Source organism: Amblyomma americanum, chromosome 5 (assembly GCF_052857255.1).
Source record: "Amblyomma americanum isolate KBUSLIRL-KWMA chromosome 5, ASM5285725v1, whole genome shotgun sequence".
Classification (NCBI taxonomy): Eukaryota; Metazoa; Arthropoda; class Arachnida; order Ixodida; family Ixodidae; genus Amblyomma; species Amblyomma americanum.
Window position 1 is genome coordinate 95,482,494 of NC_135501.1, and position 26,819 is coordinate 95,509,312.

Sequence of the window (26,819 nt, forward strand, 5' to 3'; positions counted from 1 at the left end):
CGTATAAAACTTTCGCTCAAATACAAATAGACCTCAATACGGCGAACAGACTGGCACATGGGCTGGCAGCTGAACACTCGTCGCAATGAAGATGCCGACCAGACTTTCGGTGCCCAATGTTGGCAGATCACCAAACAGTTTTGTATATGATCTATTGACTCGACGAAGAATGAGCCTTAGCAACAGATGAACCTCTCGACGGCCATCCACAACTTCCAACGAGATGAAGGAGAACTAATCGAGACGTTGAATAAGAGATACCTGCAACGCAGACAACCCAATAGCCCCGACATGCTCCCAACATACTGCGGGAAACCAAACCTACATTTACCTGAAAAGGTCAATATTCAGGAAGTGCATGCGAGTCTGTTACACTTCATTAGATGCGCGAGCCCGGGCGGTTACGAAATTACCGCCAAGATGCTAAAAAGCCTGGATGACACATTATTTCGGTGCATTGAAAGTTTTGTACGGCATGAGATGAAAGAAGGGTAACCCCGCCCGCAGATTAGAAAACGGAATAAATTCTGTTCATCCGGAAACGGGCGTACAAATCAGTCACAAACCTAAAGCCAATCACCCTTGCCGTGTGCACTGTGCGAAACGGATGAAAAATCTATTTCACATGAGGGTCTACAAACGCTTAGAAGTAAACTTCTAAATCTCGGACACTGTTTTCAGCTTGAGGCCCAACCTTTCCAAGCAGGACATCCTGATCCAACTGAAGGAAGACATGAAAGCTCGCCCGAGATTGTATTAAACCAGAGCCATCCTTACACTGGACCTCACAGGCGCTTTAGAGGACGTCTCACGCGTAGCAGTCCTGGACAGCATCAACAGAATAACTTCGGCAGCAAAATTTACCATTACATCAGGATTTTCCTGGCATAGGGAAGTACGCCTAACCCTATGCGAGACGACTTCCGAACTCATAAATCAAGGCTGCCGAGGTATGCCACAAGGCGCGGTCTTCAGCACGCTACTATTCAGCATAGCTCTATGGAGAAAGCCAGCTCTGCTAGAAACCACCCAAAACATCAATCACGCCATTTACGAAGACGGCGTCACAACCTGGACATTTACATGACCCGTCGGTACCCCCAGAACACCCTCTAACATACTAAGAATCATGCCAGCCAATGTGCGCCACACGAAGGGGGCTGCAATTCACCCCTAACGATTGAGAACTTATCCTGTTTAGATAGAAGCAGGAAGAATCCTCAGTCGTTCTTCGACTAGAAAATGAACAGATCCGAGAAGTCGAAATAATCATGATTCTTGAGCTCGCCATAAAGAACAAAGGCAATCACCATGAAATAATGAGAAAGTTAAATACTACTAAGGATAAAATGGCAACGCGAGCTTCCATCCGTGTGCCCGATTTGCCAAATACAGCCTGCACGGATGGATGGATGGATGGATGGATGGATGGATGGATGGATGGATGGATGGATGGATGGATGGATGGATGGATGGATAGATGGATGGATGGATGGATGGATGGATGGATGGATGGATGGATGGATGGATGGATGGAAGGATGGATGGATGGATGGATGGATGGATGGATGGATGGATGGATGGATGGATGGATGGATGGATGGACGGATGCATGGATGGATGGATGGATGGATGGATGGATGGATGGATGGATGGATGGATGGATGGATGGATCGATGGATGGATGGATGGATGGATGGATGGATGGATGGATGGATGGATGGATGGATGGAGGAATGGATGGATGGATGGACGGACGGACGGACGGACGGACGGACGGACGGACGGACTGATGGATGGATGGATGGATGGATTTATGGATGGATGGATTTATGGATGGATGGATGGATGGATGGATGGATGGATGGATGGATGGATGGATGGATGGATGGATGGATGGATGGATGGATGGATGGATGGATTGAGGGAGGGAGGGAGGGAGAGATGGATGGAAGGAGGGATGGATGGCTGGATGGAGGGATGGATGGATGGAGGGATGGATGGATGAATTTATGGATGGATGGATGGATGGATGGATGGATGGATGGATGGATGGATGGATGGATGGATGGATGGATGGATGGGTGGATGGATGGATGGATGGATGGATGGATGGATGGATGGATGGATGGATGGATGGGTGTTTGGGTGGGTGGGTGGATGGGTGGATGGATGGATGGATGGATTTAGAGATGGATGGATGGATGGATAAATGGTACCCTTTGAAACGGTGTGATGGCAGTTGCCACCACGCTCAGGTACTTTTCCCTTTATTTTTGTTTAACTATGTTGTAAGTAATTAAAATTCGCCATTTTTTTTAAATACGCCTTCCTACACATTTAACCTTATGTAACCTGTCTGCCTTTAAGCAACCAATTTTCCAATCGGTTTATGTTAATTGCCACGGCAGATTTGTATACATGACTATTGTTATCCCTAAACCCTAGGGCCTAAGGAAGAGTTACCGTGCCTGCATCGGCAAAGGGATGAATACTATCACATTTGTCACATTTTAGTATGTTGTGTTATATTATTTCTACAGACTTACCACACGCAGCACATATGTGTCATCTTCTTCGTTATATTTCTTTTTGTAGCTGCGCGTTCTAAGACATCGTGACCTAGCTTAAAATAGTAGGGCACTGCCTCGGAAGTTATCAGAAAACGCTTCCTTTCCGATCTGCCTTTTCCAGTATCAATATAGTTCTACACTATGCTTCATTTTCATTGAATCTATACAATTTTTACCTTCCGTGTTTTTAACCTGTTGTTTAATGACCTTTCTTTCTCCATCCTCTTACCGGCATACTTACTGGTTAGCCTCCTAGTTCTTTTCTGCCCTTCTGAGTCAACGCTTTCTGTATAGTTATTTAAATACCTTAGATGCCCACCTGTTGTCGTCCAATTCCCCAGGTGTTCTTTGTACAGTATTTTACTCTGAGCCTCCCGTGCTTCGAACGATGCCCAGCCCTATCCCCCTGTACTGCCTCGTTTGTGGTGGTCCCGTGGCCACCTAGTGCTCATCATCCAACAGCTCCAGAATTTATTTCTAACTTGGACTGAACTTCTCCCCGCACAGAACCCCATTCTCGACAATAAGCACCGGAACCATTATTCTTTTCCCACTACCTCTCAGTACTTCATACCTGTTGTACCCCCCAATACCCTAGCTATGATTCATTATCTCGTCATCTCTTCGCCCTTTTGCTATGAGAGACTGTCCGTGCTTTTCCGTGCACATCTGCCATTCGTTTGCCCATACCCCGAGATATTTGCATTCTGCCACTCGGGGTATTTCATGGCCTTGTATTGTAAGCTCCCGATCAGTTGTAACGTTGAAAATCGTCACACCTGATTTAGTTGCGCTAAAACTGAAACCTAAACTGTCTCCGTCTCCACAGCAATTAACCAGAGTTTGCAAATCTTCCTGGCTATCTGCTAACAGTACAGTACAGCCAGCGATGGCAGCGTCACTCACTACAGCCGTCGCATACACAGCACGTTACCTCAACTGGAGACGGAGCGACAAAAAACATTAGGCGCGCGCGTCACCGAACATAGACGATAGCTACCGTGGCTGTTTGCGCATAAGCTAAACTGTGTCTAAAAGAGCTTTCGGTTTGTATATCATGGCTCAGTTGATTTGAGCAACAGCCACTTTTTTTGCGGCGCGTATAAGTTTGCACTGAATTTTGCGGGGCCGTGATGCTTTTTTACGGCCATCAGAAATAACTAACTTCTTTCATTTCATCTGTTTATGGTAGGGCGAAGTGTGATCTACTTGAAAAAATTATGCAAAGTTTTCAAAGACCAGTGTTGCTCTAATATCTTCACGTGAGTGTGCTTTTGAAAGCGGGCGCAAAGAAGGTAGCACGTAGGATTCAACGTTGAACAATCAGGAATTTGTGCGTCGAAAACTCCCAGCTCTGCGCTACTGAAAACACGCACTGCGAGCGCACATTTGTACTCTGTGCACCTAGGACGCATTCTGTCAGCACTATTGATTCTAACCTCACTGGGAATCAGTTTTGTGTTCTGTTCTGTTCTAGAAAAGGCGCAGTCAGCCGTGTATTCAGGCTCTCAGAAGGCAGAATATAACTTGTAAGACTTGAGGAAGGCTTTCAAATCACTTGGAAACGTTTTTGTCGTATAGTATATGATAACATTGTGTATGGTGCATCAATGTGCTGCATGCAAGGTTCTTGAAAGCGCAATCTTCCTGCTCGTAATTTAGCGGCTTCCCCACTTTGTGACATTCCGTCTCTTCGCGAACTTTCGTTTACTGTTTTATCAGAATTACACATGCTCGCTATTTACATTTATTCAGCTGATGCCGTCCGGTGAGAGAAAGAACCAGTTCTATGTGCTAGGGTGCCATAACAATGACACTGCGCAAGAAAAGCCTGAAGCCAGCTTAATAATGTGTAAAACGCTACCACCTCCTGTGCCGCTTTTTGTTTGTGTTTGTATGGAGAAAGATTATATTCATTTTCCTTGGTGTCTGGCATCTCTTTTCTAAAATTCCTCTTTTTAAGAAGGCTGCACACGAGTTGCGTTTATGGCTGGTAAAGAGCGCTCGAAATTTAAGTTCTTCACATTATCGTCATCTTTAGCTTGACTGCGCATAGTTCATGACAAAGCCTTCTCTCAACTCTGCAATTCACCTTGTCCTGTGACAGGTGCGACCACCTTATCGCGCAAACTTTTTAATCTCGTCGGTTCATCTAACTTTCTGCCGTCCTCTGCTAACCTTGCCTTCTCTTGGAATCCTGTCGCTCGCCTTTCACGGCCATCGGTTGTCTTGGCTTCGTATTACATGGCTTGCCCAAGCCTATTCTTGATTTTCACGAAAATATCAATAAACAGCATTTGTTTCCTCACTCACTCTTCTCTTCATTGTCCCTTAACGTTACACCTATCATTCTCCTTTCCACAGCTCGTGCCGTTGTCCTCAATATAAACTGAACCCTTTTCTTTCACCTCGTCATTTGTGCCCCATATAGGTTAATATCGGTAAGATGCAGCTTATATTTCACATTTTACTGCACTAAAAATAAAATTTCCTTACAAAAGAATAAAGACCATAGAGCAACACAAATACCCTCGCGATAAGAGCGTCGATCGCAAACGGGCGCAGCACGGGCTAGCAATCTAATCGCACGTGCCAAAATTTGAAACCAGAAATTGCCTCTCAAGGTTTTTGGTGCGCTGCAGTCAGTTCGGCGCTGATCACTATGGGGGTATTCACTCTTTAACACTTTACTTCACTATGGCGACATTAGTGGGGCGCAGCATGCTTGCTCGCTGCCATCTTTGCTGCGCCGGCGCCGATGGGTATAATCTGGGGAGCCAACGTTATATTATCGCCAACAAACATAGCGCGAATCAAAATGGGCTTTTTAGTCAAATGGCCAAGCACCGGAGCAGTGGCGTCGTCTTCCTCGCTCCCTGACGAGCCATGTCATGCCGCTCGGCCGCGTGGCGGCCCTCGCTGATTGTGAGCATGTGGCATTGCCCCCCCCCCCCCCCCCTTTCAAGAGACATCGCCTCGATGCCTCCGGCAATAGGGAAAACAGTATGGAGGCATCGAAAATGCGAAAGCGCGTGTGGCGTAGGCACTGAATGTGAACGCCGGCAGGGGCTAACGGACGCATTATGGTTTCTTGCGCGACACGTGGACGACTTCAGAATTGGGAGGTCGAGAAGAACGGACAACGCTTTGCGGGAACACTTCATAGTTCAGCTCGCTCGTTCATAGTTAAGCACCTCGTAGGGGCCGAAGTACGGCGCAGAAGCTTTTCAGAGCGCCCGCGCAAACGTATTGGGCTCTATACCCAGGCGTACTCGCCAGGTTTGTAAATAACCTCCCTGTGGCGGAGGTTCTAACGCCAGGCTTCAGCTTTCTGCTGGTGTCGAATCCTTTGTATAGCTAGGTGGCGAGCGGCTTCTGCGTCACGAACGAATTGGTCAGCGCCCGTAACAGACGATGGGCCACAATTCGGGAGCAGCATTGCGCCCAGCATGGTGAGGGAGTCGCGTGCGGCCATAATCAGACGGAACGGGGTGAAGCGCATCGTTTCTTGGAGGACGGTGTTGTACGCAAACGTGACGTAAGGGAGTATTTCGTCCCGGTTGCGATAGTCAGCGTCGATATATATATTCATATCTGCAATGGCCTGGTTCAGCCTCTCAGTCAGTACATTCGTTTGCGGTTGGTAAGCAGTCGTTTTTATATGACTGGTGCCACTGAGACGCAGCACCTCTTGTGTAGGAGCCGACGTAAACGCGGTTCCCCGGTTAGTTAATACAATCGCGGGGGCTCCGTGGCGAAGCACAATGTGGTGAACAAAGAACTGTGAAATTTCAGCCGCGGTGCCACGGGGAAGAGCCTTGGTCTCACGGTAGGAGCTCAGGTAGCCCGTGGCAACAACAATATACCGGTTACCCATGGAGGACACTGGAATTGGGCCCAGTAAGTCCATGCCGACTTGCTGAAATGGGATTTGCGGTAGATCAATTGGCTTCAGAATGCCGGCCGGGTTTGTCAGCGGTGTCTTCCGCCGTTGACACTCACGACAGGTTCTAACGTGGTGTTCGACAGCCTCAGCAAGCCGAGGCCAGTTGTACTTGTGGCGGAGGCTTCCCAATGTTCTGGAAAAACCGAGGTGGCCAGAAAAAAGATAGCCTTGGCTTGCATCGAGACCTTCCTGACGAAGCGCGGTTGGGACAACGAGGAGACACGCACTCTCGGTCGGGCCGTATTTTTTCTTGTAGAGGACGCCATCTTTTAAGGAAGAGGACGAAAGTCCTTGCGAGAAGAGTCGAGGCGGAGACGGAGCGGTTTCTTCGAGGTACTCGATTAAAGGCAGCAGTTCGCATTCGGCCCTCTGGTGGTGGGCAATGTCAAATGTGGTGACAGCGCCGAGGAAAGGAGAATGATCTTTGGACTCATTCGGTGGGCACGGAAGAGGAGCACAGGAGCATTTGCATGTTTCTTACCTGACTTAAACACTATTGTGACGTCGAACTCTTTCAATCGAAGGCTCCACCGCGCAGCCGCCCCTATGGGTATTTCAGGTTCGCAAACCAACACATGGAGTGATGATCGCTCACGACTCGAAACGGGCGGCCGTACAGGTACGGATGAAATTTCGCGATTTCCCACACAATAGCGAGACACTACTTTTCTGTGCTGGAATAATTCACTTCGGAACGGGACAAAGTGCGATTTGCGTATGCGATAACGCGTTCCACACCGTCTTGCCACTGCACAGTCACCGCACCGAGGCCAAACATTGCTGGAATCTCTGTGCACTTCCGTGTCGGCTTCCTCGTCGAACTGGCCAAAGATAGGCGTAGATTGGAGGCGGGCCTTAAGTTCTGTGAAAATTTTTTTCAAATCCTGACCACAGAAGAAGGGATTTTTCCAGATCCTGACCCCAGAAGAAGGGTTCGGAGTCTTTTGTCACGCGAGTCAGCGGCTCTGCGAGCTTGCAGAAGTTTTGAACGAATATCCGATAATAGGCGCAAAGCCCCAGAAAAAGCCGCAAGCTTCGTTTATCTTTTGGCTGGGGAAATGCAGCAACAGCGGCTGTATTTTATGGGTCGGGGCTCATGTCATCTGCGCTCACGATGTGGTAAAAAATTTGAGCTTCCTAAATTCGAAGTGGTACTTTTCAGGATTGAGAGACAGGCCCGCGGAACGAATTGCCTCGAAAGCAGCGCGCAAATGCTTTAGATGCTCCTCGAACGTGTTAGAGAAAATCACGACGTCGTCGACGTATACAAGGCAGGACTGCCACTTCAGGTCAGAGAGCACGGCGTCCATCATGCTTTGAAACGTTGCAGGGGCATAACACAAGCCGAAAAAAAGCACCTTAAACTCGTACAATCGGTCAGGAGTAACGAAGGCGATCTTTTCTCGCTCACGTTCGTCGACCTCGATTTGCCAATAACCGCTACGCAAGCCTAGTGACGAAAAGTAGGTGGCGTGGCGGAGGCGGTCTAAGGAGTCATCAATGCGCGGCAGCGGATACACATCCTTTTTGGTAACGTTGTTGAGACGTCTGTAATCTACGTAGAAGAGTAGGCTGCCGTCTTTCTTTGCGACGAGAACAACAGGTGATGCCCAGGAGCTCGTTGATGGTTGTATGACGTCATCGTGGAGCATTTCAGAAACTTGGCGGCGTATGACGTCATGTTCTTTCGACGAAACCCGATCAAGAGGCTGATATAGCGGTCTATGGTCACTATCGACGATAATGCGGTGCTTAGTTATTGGCGTCCGGCGAACCATGGAAGGCAACGGAAAACAGTCGCGAAAAGAGCCAATAATACTGTCTACGCGGCGTTTCTGACTGGCCAGAAGGTTCGGGTTCACGTCGGTTCTAATGGCTGTTGCCGTGCCCTCTCTCTTTATTCCGGGGTCCATTGTGGATAAGACACATTGTCCGGCATGCTCACCAAGTTCTTCAAAACGGGCAATTACTGTTTTTTCCATCAAATTTTTGGGTTGGCAAATAAAGTTGGTTACTAAAATCTTGATACTCCCGTAAACAAGGTCGACAAGGGCGTGAGCAACACAAACTTTCCGACACAGTGCAGCGATATGCTCCCTTCGGTAATGCCCCGAGTACCGAAGCTGGCATCACACTGCACCGCCAAAAACTTGCTCTCAGCCGCATCGTTATGTGGTCGTCAGAGGCGTATAATGCTGTATCGGAAATGATACCAAATACTCCTGCAGGTTGACGACCGCCACGTATTCTTTAAGTCCATGGCGAGAACCAGTTCTTTAGAGCACTCTCGTAGCACGGCAAAGGAGCCAATGAAAGTGGCACCGCGGATCTCTATGCGGCAGGTGCAGACGCCAATCAGGCTTACCAAATGGCAGCCAGCAGTGCGTATCTGCAGCCCAGACCAAGGTGGTAAATCCTTTTCGATGGTCGTGGCTAGCTGGCTGCTCATAGCAGAAATGCCGGGTCTGTTATCCACGATTGCTGTCACACCATAGATGTCGGCGGAAACTAGAATTTCGGCGGCGGAAACCATTCTTTACAACTCGTCGGTGAGGTCTTCGGTGACATCACCGTTGAGGTCGTCGTTGAGGTCGTCGGTGAGGTCGTCGATGTGGGCGTCGGTGGGGTCGCCGAAGAGATCGTCTTGGAGGTCAGCAGGTGGGGTCTTCAGGGTTCGGGTCGTCGCATCAAATCGTTGGATGGACACTGTTCCCTCGCTTCGGCAGCGGCGGTCCTACCCCCGGAGGACCCCGTCTTCAGTTTTCCCGGCGAGGAGATGTGCCTCTGAATTGGCCAGAGGCTGACGCACGACTGGGCGAGGCACCCTGTCTTGGTGACAGCGACCTAGACTGGCGTCGTGGCAGTGTCCAGGGCAGAACGTGATCGGCCAGGTACTGCTCAATGTCCCGTGCTCTCTCACACTACCGCGGTCGAGTAGTGCCCTGCGGAAATCCTCTTAAGCCCACCTCCCGTATGGGCAGTTGCGAAGGACATGACCTGGCTCCCTGCAGTGGTAGCATAGTGGCCGGTTGTTGGATGTGCGCTAAACGTCCGTTTTTTAAACAGAGCGCGGGTCATGCAGCTCGACGGGGGAAGGTGCCCCTGCGTTGGTTCTGCAGCAAGGCGGAATGAATGCGGCACTGAGGCAGGTCTCCGTAGGGCTTCATTGTAGCTCATGGCGTACGGCTCCGGCTGTCGTGCCAGTGGTGGCTGGACAGCTCGCCGAATTTCGTAACGGACGGCATTGGCTGCAGCTGCATGGAGCATCTAAGCGGAGGGTTGCGCAGTTCTTCGCGGACCACACTCCGCGCAACCTCCCGAAGCGCCTCGCCTGCGGCGACTGGCAGTGACGCACAATAATTGGTGCCGGAACATTTCCCTGACGACCGTACTGCGCACTGCGTTCCTGCAGGGAACGTTCCATACCCGTGGCTTCTTTGTCGAAGTCCGCGACAGTGCTTGGAGGGTCGCGTATGAGGCCAGCAAAGAGCTGCTCCTTCACACCGCGCATGAGGTAGCGCACCTTTGTAGCCTCTGGCATGGCAGGGTCAGCGCGTTTGAAGAGACGTACCGTATCTTCAAAAATTTGGAGGACGCTTAAGCTTCGTCTTTAAGAGTGAGACGTGACAGCGTATTGCAGCGTTGCCAAGGAGTGCACGGAACGCCATCAGCCGTTCGGCGCCGCGAGGCGCGGCCCGTTGGAAAATTTAAGGAAAAGACGCCTGTCTTACATATCCCGGCGCACCCATGAACTGGGCCGTAAGGGAAGGAAATTGAAATGAGAAATTGGTTTTAAGGAAAGGAAATGACGCCTGTCTCTCAAATCTCGCTCGACACACGTACCGCGCCGTAAGGGAAGGAAAATTCCTGCCCACCGACAAGCGCCATTTTTCGTTCAAGGCCAATGCCACCGGCGAAGACGACACCGGCTTTTCTGCGACACGAGCTCCTTAACGCTGTCGCGTTAATAAATATGGTGACGCTTTCGTTCGACTGTTGTGACCTAGAGCGAAGGGTGATTTCGGCGTTTATTTTCGTGCGCTTGTGCTGAAGGTGGCGAGCAGTTCACAACGGAACGCTTCCCAGTTGGTTAGGGATGCCTCATAGTTCTCGAACCATGTCTTTTCCGAGTCTTGGAACGCGAAATACACGTTTCGTAGCTTTCGGTCCTCGTCCCATTGGTGAAAAGTGGCCACACGGTCAAAGCTGGCCAACCAGTCCTCGACATCTTTGAACCGATAGCCGTGGAAGGATGGTGTCGAGCGAGGTGTAAGGACAAAAACCGTAGGGACAGTGTCGGAAGGCTGACTTGTCTGACTGCCAGTAGTGGACGTCATGGTACGCACTGACGTCGTCAGTGGTTGACACTCAAGTTCCAGGCCTTGCAGGCGGCGGTTCGCTGTATGGACGGGTGTTGGTTCCAAGCGTAGCGAATGGGCGTCAGAATTTTCCTCGGGGTGAGCGTTCATGGGACGATAATACCCATCACCTCCACCAAAATGTCGCCGACAAATGTAGCGCGACTCAAACGGGGCTGTTCATTTGAACGGCCAAGCACCGGAGCAGAAGCGTCGTCTTGCTTGCTCCCTCACGAGCCAAGTCAAGCCGCTCGGCCGCGTGGCGGCGCTCGCAGAATATTAGCTGTCTGGCAATATTTAACCTTTTAGATACCAGATACTGTATCTGGTTGGCATGCGCCCCGAATAATTGTACCGAAAAGCGGGTGCTCGCGTAACGTACAGCAGCAGCCTGGGAAACCCAGTTGGGGAACCCCTAGTGTAGACTACGATGCCGTTCACCTGGCACTCAAATCCGAAAGACGCGGGTTTGATCTTGACCACGGCGGTCGAATTTCAATGTAGGCAAAGTTCTACAGGGCGCCGGCTAATGTACGATGTCAGTACATATTAAAGAGCCCCAGGTGGTCGAAATTTCCGGAGACCTTCACTGTGGAATCCATCATAGCCTGAGGCGCTTTGGCATGATAAACCCCCATAAACCATACCAAACCAAAATCCACCATCGCACTGCTAGAAGTGTAATGCGTGGTCTCGTAATGGCCCCTTACCCATACGAACAGAATAAAAAAACCTTCTTTGGACAATACCTAACTTACGCTTGGTTACCCTCACCGGTGAATACTTTTTCAACAACGTTAATGCTTAAAGTTCTCCGTTATCAGTGCAGTTGTTATGGCTAACACACAGTCCAACCGTGTGTCCGGGTGAGAACAGTATAACAGCAGAGACTACCTGTTTTGTGTCTTGTATCGAACTACGGTCTCTTTCTCTGCGCCCGCTGTCCCGGCCATCCTGTGCACGTTCCTAAAGCAACAATTCTTTGCCGCTTAAGGAACGGCACCAAGAGACTGATTTTTTAAGTTGGTCAGGTTTAATGGCTATAAGCGTGCCACTGTTTCCGAATTAAGTGTTAGCCTTTAACAAAATAATAAAAGAATCACACAATTTTCTTTAACAAAGGATCTAAAAGTTTTCTCTCACTAGAGCTGCAACTGAGCTCTTTCATTCGAGGATAGATTACTGGCTGCCATAAAAATTCCTCTGTTCAAGATTTGGCCAGCTTGCTTTAATTTTTACTTTCACTTTCTTGCAACAGATTTCTTGTGCTCCGCAACGCAGTTGTTAAAATGTGCTCTCTTGTAAAAATACATTATTTCACATACGGGTCGGTTAGTCACTCCAAACATAAAGAAATATAATTGTTCGCAACTACCGTCTACCTGTGTTCCTTGCAAGATTAAGAACCTTTTCTAATATATGGAAAAGATTAAAAAGTTTTCGGTTTTACAAACGTTGTCCGCAAAGTTTCGAGAGTGATTTATTTTCTTCTCTAGAAATAATTCCCCAAAACAAAGGTTGGAGCTTATGTATAGCACCATCTGTTCGGGGTAACCTAAACTATTTATGTTAATTGCTGTGGTAGCCGCTAGATAGCACTACATGTAAAAAAATACGTTTTCACTAGTCTGCTGCACAGTCAATTGTGAGTGAATGTGGAGAGATGGGCGTCCACCTCGAAGAGCGCGTAAACATAAAATTCTCTGTGAAGCTTGGCAAGACTGCTACACAGATTTATGAGCTCCTGCGTGACGCTTGCGGTAACGAGATATTAACGTGGGTGCAAGCTTTCGAGTGGCACAAGAGGTTCGTTTCGGGGAGAACGTCGGTGAAAGACGACACAAGGGAGGGGCGTCCTTCAACCTCACGGAATGAAAGCAACGGAGCTCGGACCACAAAAATCGTACAGCAAGGCCGCGCCATTAGAGTCCGCATGCTATCAGATGCTCTCGACATTAGTAAGACAACGTGGCACCAAATTTTGCGTGAGAACTTGGCGAAAAAAAAAGCTGAATGCCAGACATGTGCCGCACTCCCTCACACAAAACCAGAAGGACACGCGGGCATCAGTGAGCGCTGATTTGTTCTCCGAGACAGAGAAGGATACTGCATTCTTCGACAGCATCATTGCTGAAGAAGAAACACGTAGTTTTCAATACGATCCTCAAACAAAGAGCCAAAGCGCCGAATGGCGGTCCACAAGCTCTCTGGCGTCGAGAATGGTGCGGCGACAGAACAGAACAGAGACGATGCTGATAGTTTTTTTTTAGATCCCACAAGTGTCGTACACCGCGAATTCGTCCCACAACGGCAGACGGTGAATCGCCAGATTTATATCCACGTGCTCCAACACATGCGTGATGCATTACGACGCCGTCGCCCTGACTAATGAGCATCGGGACAATGTAGCCTTCTCTACGATAACGCAAGGCCGCACACTGCTCTCAGCGTGACAAAATTTCTCGCCAAGCATATCATTACTGTACTTCCCTATACGCCATGCGATTTTTTACTTTTTCCTTGTCTGAAGATAGCCCTAAAAGTTCGCTGAATGGGGAGCGAGGAAGTCATTCAAGACGCCACGACAAATGAGCTGACCACACTGCCAAAAGAATCGTTTTCTAACTCTTTCCAAGACCTCAAGAAGCGTTGGAAACTGGGTATTGAGTTCAAGGGAGACTATTACGAAGCGGTGCTGCCCAAATGATTTCAATGTTAAAAGCATTTTTTTAATGGGCTCACTCTCGGAACTTTACGGACAAAGGTTGTATTTGCACGTAATGACCTCGCGTGGAATATTATAGGAACAGTTAGCACAAGCTCTTCAAAACTTTTCACTCCACAGCAATTTCGCAAAATATCTTTATACGTTGGAAGCTATCTTTTGCAACGCTATCTGAAACACACAGCAGCGAACCGATAAAACAGGCAGTGAAAGAGGCGCCGAGGTGGAGGATTGGGGAGTTTTTTCGACCACTTGGTACTTGTGAACGTACACAAACTGCAAAACCGACCGCTCAATAGCGCACGATATGCATCAAACATAGCACTATCTCAAGCGTGTATCACCGGTGGGTACCTGGCGGCACTGGGGATATAACCCCGCATGCGGGAGCTGCGGGGTTCGATCCCCAGTGCCGCCGGGTACTGGCCGGTGGTACATTGGGTACAAGCTTTCCCCTGCCTGGTGCTCGGAATTCTTAGGGTGAAATGCTTGGGAAATGGGCCTTCGTCCCCGAATTGAGAAAAAGAAAAACGTTGTGGCATGGCGCTGTTTGGCCACAGACGCCCTTGCGCCATAAAAATTCATCGTCACCATCATTATCATCTCAAGCGTAATCCCAAAAAGGCAGCTCTGCATCCATAACCTTCGATAGGAGAAAATTCTTGAACTTACTTAACTCCTGAACATTGAAGAACTCCAGGTGGTCGAAATTTCCAGAGCCCTTCACTACGGCGTCCCACATAGCCTGTGTTGCTTTGGGACGTTAAACCCCACAACGCATAACCGTATGTCGGTCAGCACAGTGTGTTGGATTGGTAAAACGTTTATTTGAGCGTGCAGTAAAACGCACGCTTGCGCCCGCACTCCGGACGGGGCCTACGTCATCTTCTGGGCGCCGGCCGCGGCCTGGGTCTGCTCGCCGTCGTCGGCTCGCTGGGTCCCTGCTGGGCCAGCGTCTCGATGACCTGCTGGAGCGGCCAGAGGTGGTCATTCCGATTGCCGCTCTCTGCGGCTGCTTCGAGTCGCGGCGGGATCCTTCCATACTTAACTTCTTCCTGGTACTTGGTGCAATTCCACAGAATGTGTGCGAAGCCGGCCGTCTCCCATCGGCAGACTCTGCACTTTTATGTCGGGTGCGTCTCGGGATACATTCTGTGCATCAGCGATGGGCTGGGGAGTGTGCCCGTCTGCAGCTGTATCCATAAAATGGCTTGCTCTCGACTCAGCCCCAAAGAAGGAGGTGGGACAGTTTTGCAATCCAAGCGGAAAGCGTCGGTTTTATCGCTATATTCGGTTGAGTTGAGTGGTTGTAAACTACCGGTGGGATTAGCCTTGCAGTTGCTGCCGGCAATTGCTCCACCGTAGCGACACTTAAATAGAACTCACAGAAACACTGTCCGCAAAAACCCAAATAGACACTCCTGAGGTCACCATGTGGAGGCCAAATCCGTGTCCTGCAGGTAAAGTAGAAGGCGAGAAGCATCCCTTCTACTCGACTGGCTCCCGCGCGGGAAAACAATGTCCTGAACAGAACTGTGAGGAACTCCTGCCTTCTTGAGGGATCCGAATAAAACAGCCCGTTCCACGTTGTACAAAGTACAGCACAAGAGGTAATGTTCTATGTCACCACACACACCACACGTTGAACACAAAGGTGACAACGCTAGGCGTACGAGCAGAATCCGTGCGAACGCGGTGCAGCAAAGTGGCTTGGTACCTTTTGAGACCCTTGATCACACATGGCTGATGAGGAGAGCTCCCCAAAGAACTGAAGTGGCACAACACCACATCTCTGAACATTTGCTTGACTTCATGAGGGACTCCATGTACTGGAATCCCGGAGAGAGCTGTATGGGCGAGGTTGTCTGCTGTCTCGTAGTCTAAGACACCTATGTGCTAGGGCACCCATTGAAAACGTATAGAGAAGCCTTTGCTATGTAGATTCTGCACCAAACGTAGGGATCTAAGACTCAAGGTATCAGTGGGGAACCCGTACTCTAACCTTTGAAGGGCAGATTTTGAATCCATAATTATGACAGTAGGTTGAGGCGTACAACACCGTAGCTTCTTTAGAGCTGCCTCAATGGCAACGCTTTCGGCCATTGTGGAGGACACGACTTTAGTAAAACGAACATACCAATCATACTTCAAAGACGGAATATGAAAAGCAGCTGCACTAGATCCTCTGACCTTGTCCACAGAGCCGTCTGTAAAAATTTGAAGATGACTGGCATATTCGGTCTCAAGATGTTCCAGTACGAGCGAACGCATTGCCGCTAAAGGAGAATTCCGCTTAGCGCGAACGTGGGGAATTGTCAAGGAACAATCGAGGCTCGTAAAGGACCAAGGTGGCTTCAACTCTTTAGGTCGATCTCGAAGGTCGAGACCCAGAGAACGAAGAGTATTTAAAGCCAAGTACGCCCGGGACTCAGATCTCTTTCGAAGGCGCTGTAGAAGCGCTCTCCCGGCAACAGTCTCTCTGAGGCGGCTAATTTGCAGCAAAAGTCTTTGTGAAGCGGCTAGCCGAAGAGGTTTCGATTGAGGCTCATACAGTACTGCATTGTTTGGAGCAGCCTGCGGAACGCCGAGAGCCCTGCTTAGTCCCATTCTGTGCAAAACCTCAAGGCGTTCCAGCTGCGATACCGAGGGGGAAATTAAAGGGAGATGGTACATTATGCGACTTGTCACCAGGGCATCGTGAAACCTGATCATTGAAGCAGGATGGTTTCCCCATTGCTCACTAGCAACTCTACGAAGCATATTGAGACGCGAAGATAGTGAAGCCACAATCGAGTCCACAGCTCGTCGCCACTGTAGACGTGAGTCAATAGTGATGCCCAAAAAACGTATGTGGTTACCCTGACGAAGGCAGGACTGATCAAGGTCTATGCTCAGCCGCGCATACCGTCGTCCCCTACCTGGAAACAGGACGAAGCCAGATTTTTCCACTTAGAGAGTCATCCCAAGACCTTGAAGGTAACTTTTAACTGAAAGCACGGCCTGTCGCGCTAATAGAGCTAAGCGTTTGTGTTGATATCCTGTTAACCAAAGACAAATGTCGTCTGCATATATCGACATATGGACATGCCTACAATGGTTTTGCACTTTTGCGGGAAGACCAGCCATGACAACATTAAAGAGCGTTGGGGTAAGGACACTACCCTGAGGTACACCTCGCGATACCGCCCTTTCGGAGCTCATTGTACTGCCTAACCGCACTCGAAATTTACGATCACTGAGAAATGAGTGAATGAATCGCAGAAGATAACCCTGTACGCCTATGACCTGCAGACTATTCAGTATTGAGCTCTGGAGGACGCTATCATAAGCCTTTGATACGTCTAGGAAAAAAGCTTATGTTGAGAGTCCAAAATCACTCTGATGTTCAATGTGGCTTATCAAGTCCAGGACGCTATCTTGCGCGCTTAAACCTGTGGGGAATCCAGTCATGCATGTTGGTAGTGCCCTTCTATCCTCAAGCCACCAAGACAAACGCTTACTTGCCATCTTCTCCATGAGCTTAGCCACACACGACGTCAGCGATACAGGACGATACGAGGCCGCGTCTGTCATCTCTTTGCTGGCCTTCAGCAGTGGGACTACACAAGCCATCTTCCATGAAAGGGGAACGTCCCCAGACTCCCACACTCGATTGAGATAGGTGAGGAGCATCTTCCGTTGTTCCAGGGGCAGGTTCTGCAACATTTGATTGGTAATGCCGTCAGGACCTGGTGCACAGCGATGCCGCAGGCTGCGGAGCGCTGTCTGTAGTTCTCGAAGTGTGAACGGGGCGTCCATAACAGACGGAGACGTAGCAGGCAGAGCGCAGGGATGAATGCCTGGTCTGGAATTTACAAATGCATCCGCAAATTCCTCTGCCAAGCACACGAGATGTTTCTGCATGCGCAATGCAAGCGCCTCGAAAGGTTTACTCGGACAAGAGCCACCAGCAAGACTGCCAACGACACGCCAAATTCTCGTTATCGGTGAGAAAACAGTCAGACAAGCGCAAAAGGATGCCCACTGGGACCTACAGAGCTTGTTCGCATTGCGTCTAATGGCAGAGTTGAGCCTGTTGAAAGTTGTCTTCAAGGCTCTGTCGTCCTTCCGCAACAGTTGTCACTCCGCCCTTCTGCGCGCTGCGCAGAGGTTCCGGAGTTTTAAATCCGGAGTCGGAAAATGATCACGTAGCTTGAGCGCCGTGGTAGCAGCCATCTTAGCATAAATCATTTTGTCTGTCACATCACCGGAAACACAGGTTAAGTGCTCCCTGTATTTGTCCCAATTAACAACATGGCAAATTTTAGGACCACGCAGATAAAAGTCGGCAGTAAACACAAATATCGGGTAGTGATCACTTCCCATTCGGTCAGCTCTAGTTGACCACTGCACACGCACGTCAGGTGAATGTAAGGTTAGGTCTATAGATGTGGGTGAGGTTGGAGGCCGAAAGAAAGTGGGACTTCCGTCATTGGCCACGCACAGGTCCAAACTGTCGATGACTTCTACAAGTTGGCGTCCGCGAGGATCTGTGTTCCTGTCACCCAGGCAGGGTGGTGGGCGTTGAAGTCACCGCAGATGATTCTGGGTGCTGGGCAGCGGTCACAAAGTTGCTGGAGGAACAAAGCCATATCGACCTTCTTCTGCGGGGACACGTATACTGATATAATGGACAGAGTTCGGAAGGCGAGCCGAATCCTCACAGCCACTACCTCAATACTGTCGGTGCAAAGACCGGTGACGTTCAAAGCCACATGAGGAATCTCCCTTCGTATGTAAAGGGCGGCACTTCCTGCGGAAAAAGACTTTATGCTGCAATTCTTGTGGGCGACGTATCCCGGCAAAGACCTCCCGCTTGGCAAGCCAGCCTCCGAGAGGGCCAGTACTGGAACACAGGTCTCTTTCAAGAACAATTTTAGTTCTGCTAATCGACTTATAACCCCAGCGCAGTTCCATTGCATGATAAACGGCACTTTTCTAGGGTTTTTAGTCGCCACAGGTTGAATAAAACTAGCCATCTAGGAGTTGAAGTTCTCTGCGAAGGCGGTGATCAAGGTCTCAAAGGAAAGCACCAGCTGTATAAAGATCTTCAAAGTGCCAGGCTGCATCGCTTGCCTATATGAACGCAGTACATCAAACAAAACGCGTAGAAGGTCGGAGAGATTCCGGCTTTTGAGCTCCTTATTTTGCTGCACGCACTGGCGCACCACTTCGACAAAAGACGGGGACTGGGACTCACTCTTGACCACGGTAGCTGGTGTATGCATCTCTTTTAAGGCAAGGGGATGTCCTCCATGTTGTCGAGTCTTGCTGTGATCTGGTCGCTGAGGAACATGGACACTTTTTGCAGAAGCAGATCGAACAGCCAGCTCACCCTCGGAGGCCGTTGCCGACTTGCTCGGATCAGGTCGTGCAGCGACGTCGCTTGCTACCACGTCCCGAGCTTGCGACTCGAGCGCAGGGAACTCTTCACTTCCATATATCGGCTTCTCTGTAGGTTGTGGTTTGGGGCCACTAATGAAGGACTTGCGACGGTGTAAGGCGCTTACACGGAATGTGCAGCCACTGAAACTCGCTGGATGGTCACCTCCACACCTAGCGCAAGCAAAATCTGCCTTGCACTCCTTGTAATCATGGCCACCACCACACCGCTTGCAACGTTGATCTTTGTTGCAAACTCTCGCTATATGTCCAAAGCGTTGGCACCTGAAGCACCGGGGAGGAGTTTCAACGAACTCGTGGACTGCATGTTTGGTGAAACCAAGGTCAATTATTCCAGGGCGCTCGGTGTTGGGAGCAAACGTTAGCACAATAGACTTTGTAGGCTTCGCTGCCCATTGTTCTCCAGGCTCCACCCGGCGCATTAACCGTCGCACGTGCAGAACTCCTTGCGTTATCAAGTAGTCAAGAAGGGCACTTTCCGAATACCACACTGGTACTCCCCTTATAACACATGTGTTAGTCATGTAGGAGTGAGGCAACCGGGCTTGAACTCGTATGCCACCGATCTGAGAGCACCGCAAAAGAATGTCTACTTGCTCTTCCGTTGAGATATCTAGATGAAGAGCCCCTTGCGTTGTGATGCGACTGCGAATCGGAGCAGATCCCAGTAGTACTTTAATATCATCGAACAGCCAAATAGGGTTCCACTGTCTGAAGTCAACACCTTTCTCTTTTGGCTGAACTATCACTGGGAGGACTGTCCGGTGCTTCCGATGACTCACCACTTTGAAGCCATCGTTGTCCATTTCTGCCATGTCAGCCTCTTCCTCGTTAGAGGCGACGATAGTTGAGTCGTCCCCACTGAGCGATGATGACGCACTGCTCTGCTGGACGTCCCTAATGACTGGAAGATCCCCGCCATGTGATGTCATGGCCGCCACAGCCCCACTGGGCTCCTTTGGATGGCGCTGTCCCTTTAAGGATACCGGCGCCGGAGCTGCCGTACCCTTCCGGTAGGGACAGTACCGCCTTAAAGACGCGGCCGTCTTCCAAGGATGTAAATAACCTAGTTAATAACTAGAAAACAAGGCAAAATTACCGAGCTGAGGTGACAACAGATCGAGCAGCGTCGTCTTCCTCTTCCTCCGCGCCCGCTATATTCGGTCATTCGTACTTGGTGCTGAACCACAGCGGCCAGTCGACCAAGGCACGGTCCGTTAGCGCGCGCGCCTCGGCGTCTGGATTCTTGTTGTGGTTCGCGTTGCGGTCGGATGCCTCGCCCGCGTATGCCAGGAACCCTTAGATTCTCACTTGTTTGGTGCTGCCGTCGTTCTTGGATGCATGGAGTATGCACACCGCTACCTTCACTATCCTGATTTGGCGTAAATTCTCACCTCCTGCCTTGAGTCACAGAGCCCTGGTACTTGCTGCAATTCCACAGCATTAATTTATGTCAACATGCCACTGCCCTTCGCATAAAATTAATCCTCAAATACACGCAGCTCAATTTATGAGCCACGAACTGGTCAAAGTTTCCGTGATGAACTCTCAGTCGGAACTGAAACAAAGCAAGCTGAACAGTTTTATTCGCACTGGACATATCAGACATATTTTTAACCATATTGTTTTCTTAACGATATCATTGCAACTATAATCTAGAACTCTAATACCGAAGCCAATTATGCAACTGATTTTATTGAGCCTGTAAACTTGTTTTGAAGAAAGGAAATGGCGCAGTATCGGTCTCACATCAGCGGACACTTGTACTTTGCCGTACGGGAAGGGATAAAGGAGGGACTATGAGAACAAAGGAAGGAGGAGGTTCCGCAGTGGAGGGCTTCGGAATAATTTATATATATAATTGGTTTTTGTGGGAAAGGAAATGGCGCAGTATGTGTCTCATATATCGTTGGAATCCTGAACCGCGCCGTAAGGGAAGGGATAAAGGAGGGAGTGAAAGAAGAAAGCAAGAAGAGGTGCCGTAGTGGAGGGTTCCAGAATAATTTCGACCAAATGGGGATCTTTCACGTGCACTGACATCGCACAGCACACGGGCGCCTTAGCGTTTTTCCTCCATAAAAACGCAGCCGCCGCGGTCGGGTTCGAACCCGGGAACTCCGGATCAGTAGTCGAGCGCCCAACCCACTGAGCCACCGCTGCTACACGATTTGTTTTCCTAAAAAAACTATGTCCTCTACATACGTTGACCCGCCGCTGTGGCTCAGTGGTTAAGGCGCTCGGCTTCTGAGCCGGAGCACCCGGGGTTTGTCCCGGCCGCGGCAGCCTGGTTTCGATGGCGGCGAAACGCAAAACGCGCCTGTGTGCTGTGCGATGTAAGAGCGTTAAGATCCCTGGGTGGTCGATATTTTCCCAACCTCAACTACTGCACTTCTTTCTTCCTTTCTTTTTCATTGCCTCATTTATATCCTTCGCTTACGGGATACGCGAGAGAATTGCTGCGTCATTTCCTTTTCTCGAAACCAATTTTCATTCAAAATGAATGAGAGCTCGTGCTCGTTTCTTCATGTGTCCAGTTCTACTCTGCGCTACATTCTCCTGCTACAATTTTCATTCCAACGGAAACGAGAACTAAGTATCTAATTCTCCAGAGGTCAAACCCAGAGGTCCAGAGGTCAAACCGCTTACGGCGCGGTTCGGGCATCCACCCAAATTTTAAGAATTCCTGCTGGTTCAGATCTGGTTAACCCTGGTCGAAAACAAAAAGCTGCATCTTTGGTTTTCCTTTTTGAGGAAGGAAATGGCGCAGTAGCTGTGTCACATATCGATGGACACGTGAACCGCGCATAAGGGTAGGGATAAAGGAGGGAGTGAAGAAGAAAGGACGAGAAAGGTGCCGTAGTGGAGGACTGTGGAATAATTTTGACCACTACGGCATCTTCAACGGAGTTCCCGGGTTCCAACCCGACCGCGGAGGCTGCTGCGGCTGCGACTGCTACCGCGGCGGCAGCGCCCGCTGCAGCAAAACGCTAAGGCCCCGGTGTTTTTTGCGATGTCAGTGCACTTTAAAGATTCCCAGGTTGTCGAAAGTATTCCGGGGCCCTCTACCACGCGACCCCTTTCTTCCTTTCTTCTTTCACTTGGTCCTTTATCCCTTCCCTTATGCCGCGGTTCAGGTGTCTACCGATATGTGAGAGATACTGCGCCATTTTCATTCGCCAAAAAATACAACCAATTTTAAACGTGCACTGACATCGCACAGCACACGGCCGCCTTAGCGTTTCGCCTCCATCGAAACACAGCCGGGAAGTCCAGATCAGTAGCTTAGCGCTCTAACCATACTGAGCCACCGCGGCGGGTCTCCCTGGCTACGTTCTTCGTCGAGCGACTGGCGGTTTCCATATTTCATTTCACTTTCCTCCCCTTAATTACGGCGAGTTTCGGGTGTTCACCGAGTTATGTGAATATTTGTAGAAAAACTTTATTCCAAAAGGTCGGATAGAGAGGCGAAAATACAGATTTTGGTTGGAGTCCTTATTTCAGGACCCCAATGTCCACCGTAGTTGCTCTTGCTTGGGATATCAGCTTTCGCTGTTCGCCAAGTCAGACCTGAGCAGGGCAGACTCCCACTGTTCCTCGGAGTGATGTTGGTCTAGCTCAGGGGGCTTGGGACCAAAACAGCCCCATGTTACATGGCATGTTGTTGGAATACCGCCACACCAGGGGCAGTTGCTGTCATATCTGTCGGGGAAGATGATGTGCTACTTGTGTAGGTTAGGAAAGGTGTTCGTCTGTAGTTGTCGCCATTCCCTCGCCTCTGCCGCCGTTAGCTTACGGTGTGGTGGGGGATAGACTTGTCTTTGTGTTCGGAGAAGGAGGAGGCGCTCGCTTCTTCCTCTCTGGCAGACTTCCACACTCCGTCGCTCCCAGTCTGACTACTCACAAGTTCAAAATTCCACATGCAAACACCAAATAACTTGGATTCCTAGGCACGAGGGGCTCGAGGGAAACGAGGCCGCGGACAGTCTAGCTCGGGGATATACTAACCGAGCGACTAACCTCCCCGACCTCACCCCTCTGCCCTCTGCGTACGGCGAGCGCCTCTTCCTTCTCCGAACACGAGATATGTGAGGCAGGCGTGATTTCCTTTCCTTAAAACCAACGTCCCTTCATTTTCCTTCCCATACATTTTCCTTCCTTCCTTGGCAGGGATTCCTGCCAAGCACTCGAGACGGGCGGACCCACGTCGCATGCGCTCCGCAGTTCTGGGACTTTTTGACCCTTCTAACCCACTCGGACCACCTCATTTTGGTAGGAATCGACGCCGAAGGAGAAAAGGACCACGAGGACCCAAATTTCAAGCTGGTGGGTCCAATTGTTTGGCTTTTATCGGTCACCGAACTTCCCACGTGGCCGACCCAACCTTAAGCCTAGTTAGGCTTAGCAAGAGCGCGGGCTCCGGCCTCCCCGGCCTCAGCCCGAGGTAGAGAAAATGAAGCAATGTCCCGACCGAACATCCCCAGCTACAACCAACCCAAAACGGTCGGTCCGAACAGATTTTCGGCTCAAACACCAGAAAATATGGAAGACGAACTTGTGCAGGAAATGCGCAACGAAATGCAGGGAGTGCGCAACGAATGCAACAAACACAGCAGAAAATGGCTATGCAAGAGCAAAGCTTAAGAAATTACATAAAGAGTCAAACTACACAAAGAACAGTTAATGCCAGGGACAGGCTCTTCAACGAGCGCAAGTTCAGCACCGAAACCCCCAGTACGAGCAATGCTAACCAAATATGGCAGAACGACGCCAGCAACTAGAGATATGGCAATGGAACTGCAGGGGATATGCACGCAGGCAAGGTCTCCTGCAGTAATACATATTTTCTAGAGGAACCCCACCAGATTTAGTCTTACTACAGGAAACAAACAACACCCCGACACTCAGAGGTTACACATATCAGGAGGGCAGTCGCACCGCCACGCTAATCAGCAATAGGGTGGTGGCAATAGAACACAGACAGATAGAAGACACAAATAGATCATGTAATAACCGAGATAATTCCCAAGAATAAAACGAAATCCAAAAGCACCTTCGTAGTTAACCTGTATAGCTCGCCAAAGCAAACAAATGGCGATTTCATTAGGCTCTCTGCGGAAGCGAAGAAGATTGCAGGCCGTAACAACCTGGTCATAGCAGGCAACTTCAACGCAAAAATTCCAAGATGGGGATACCCTAGAGATGACAAGAACGGACGCGGCATCAGCACGGCGGCAGAAACACGGGATGCGAGCTTCTGTCTGACGAAAGTCAGCCAACCAGGCAAGGTAACAGCATGAGTCCAGATAAGAGCCCGGATCTAACCTTCGTGAGAGGAACCAGTCAAGTGGAGTGGGAAAATCTACACGAAAATCTAGGAAGCGACCACTTCATAATCAGGACAAGCATGGTAGCCAAGGACGTCAAAAGGAAAATCGGCACGGCATGAATCACGGACTGGGATGCCTTTAGGGCGCACTGCGCACAGCTAGAGGGCGACATCAGTTCCGCCGAGCAGTGGAGTCAAAAACGCAGGCGCATAGAAGAGGCACACACGAAGGAAGTGGATAGGACGGAGAAGGCACCGGAAGTGGATAAAAGACTACTCGGGATGTGGGAGGCAAGACGCAGACTCACCAAGCGCTGGAAAAGGCAGAAGCTAAATAGGAAGCTCAAGAGAAAGATCGCTGAGGTTACTGACCGGGCAGAACAGTGCGCAGCACAACTGGCAAGACAGGGCTGGCAACAGTTTAGCAACTCGCTGAACGGCACGCTCGGTACAAACAGGACGTGGCAGATACTCAGGGTTCTCATGGATTCAACCCAAACCAAAGCGGAAAACAACAAATAAATACAAAGGCTACTGCATCAGTACAGCGGCACTGAATAACAGCTACTAGAAGAGGTCCGGAACAAATGCTTTGGGAAGGAATAGGTAGAAAGCTACAATGAGGAATACAGGGGCGAAGAGAATGCGAACATGGATAGGCCTATCACCAGGGAGGACGTGATTGAGGCGATGAGGTCCGCCACCAAGAACACGGCAGCGGGGGCAGATAAGATCAGCAACCCGCTAATCAGAAACCTCAGCCACAAAGCCATAGACCAACTAGTCGAGTACCTCAACAAGCTTTGACAGTAGGGCGTAGTACCAGCAGAGTGGAAGCATGCAGTGGTGGTCATGATACCGAAACCAGGCAACAAACTGTCGATCCAGAACCTAAGTTCGATCTCCCTAACACCGTGTCTAGGCAAGCGTTACGAAAAGATAATCACCAAAAGAATCCAAACACACCTAGAGAGAGAAAGGCTGTACCCAGACAGCATGTTCGGCTTCAGAGTAATCTATCCACTCAGGACATAGTGCTGCAACTCAGAGAGGAGGTCCTTACCACAATGCCTAGGGCTGGAGAAAACGTGGTCATGGCCCCTTTGACAACGTCAGCCACGCGGCCATTATGGAAGGAATAAACAATACCAATTGCGGAAGAAGGGTTCGTAACCACATCAGGGCCTTAAGCGACATAACTGCAACGGTCGGTCTGGGAGAGCTAAGAAGCGATCCTTTCTCCACACCATGCAAAGGCACATCCCAAGGATCAATTATCTGACCAATCCTATTCAACGTAGCGATGATCGGGCTAGCAAGGCAGCTGGAAAGAATACCGGGAATTCAACACGCGATGTACGCGGACGGCGTCACGGTATGGGTTACCCAAGGCTCGCTCGGGCAGAAACAGGACAGGCTACAGGAAGCGGCCTCCTAGTGGAGAACTACCCCAGGGAAAGAGGTCTCAAATGCTCGACCGAGAAGTCAGAGCTTCTAAGGGTCGGAAGGCACCCCACCAAGGCAGACCTAGAACTCCGTCTAGAGGGGCAGAAAATCCCAGAAAATTACCTGATAAGGGTGCTGGGTATGTGGCTGCAAATGAGTCGGAAGTGCAGCCACACCATTAGCCTAATAAGTAAAGCAGCAGAGCAGGTAGGACGAATGATCAGCAGGGTCTCACACAGGAGATATGGCATGAAAGAAGAGGACACACTCAGACTCGTTAACAGCCTGATAGTCAGCCGTGTCACATACTCCTTGCCCTACCAAGTGACAACGAAGAGAGACAGGGAGCAGATAGATGTAATCCTGAGGAAGGCATACAAGATCGCTCTCCATCTACCCAGGAATACATCAAACGAAAAATTGCTCCAACTAGGAATGAGCACCACCTTTTACGAACTGGGAGAAGCCCTGCTCAGAGCGCAAACTATGAGACTCCGCGGCACGTCAACAGGCCGGGCGCTACTGAAAGAATAAGGGTGGATACACAAGGTCACATGGACAGGTACCAGCACGTCCCAGACGGAATCAGGGAATACTTAGGGTAGCCCCCCTGCCTAGGAATATGGATCCGAACCTGCACGAGGGCAGACAGAAAGCGAGAGCCGAGTATGTGGAACGGGGACTGGCCCAACTGGAAAGCACAGTCTATACGGATGCGTCACTGTACCTAACCTGGAGGAAACGCACGGCCGCAGCGGTGGTGGTCAATCACAAGGGAGACCTGGTTACATGCGCAGCATCCGGGGTTGCGGACGCAACAGAGGCTGAGGAGATCGCCATAGCCTTGGCGGTAGCTAATGGGTCCAGGGAAAACAAATCCCTAAATATACTTACTGACTCGAAGGAGGCATGCAGAAACTACATTAGAGGGAGAATAGGTAGCGTGGCCCTAAACATACTCAGAAAGGTTAAATGCTTGCATAGAAAACACATACACAACCTG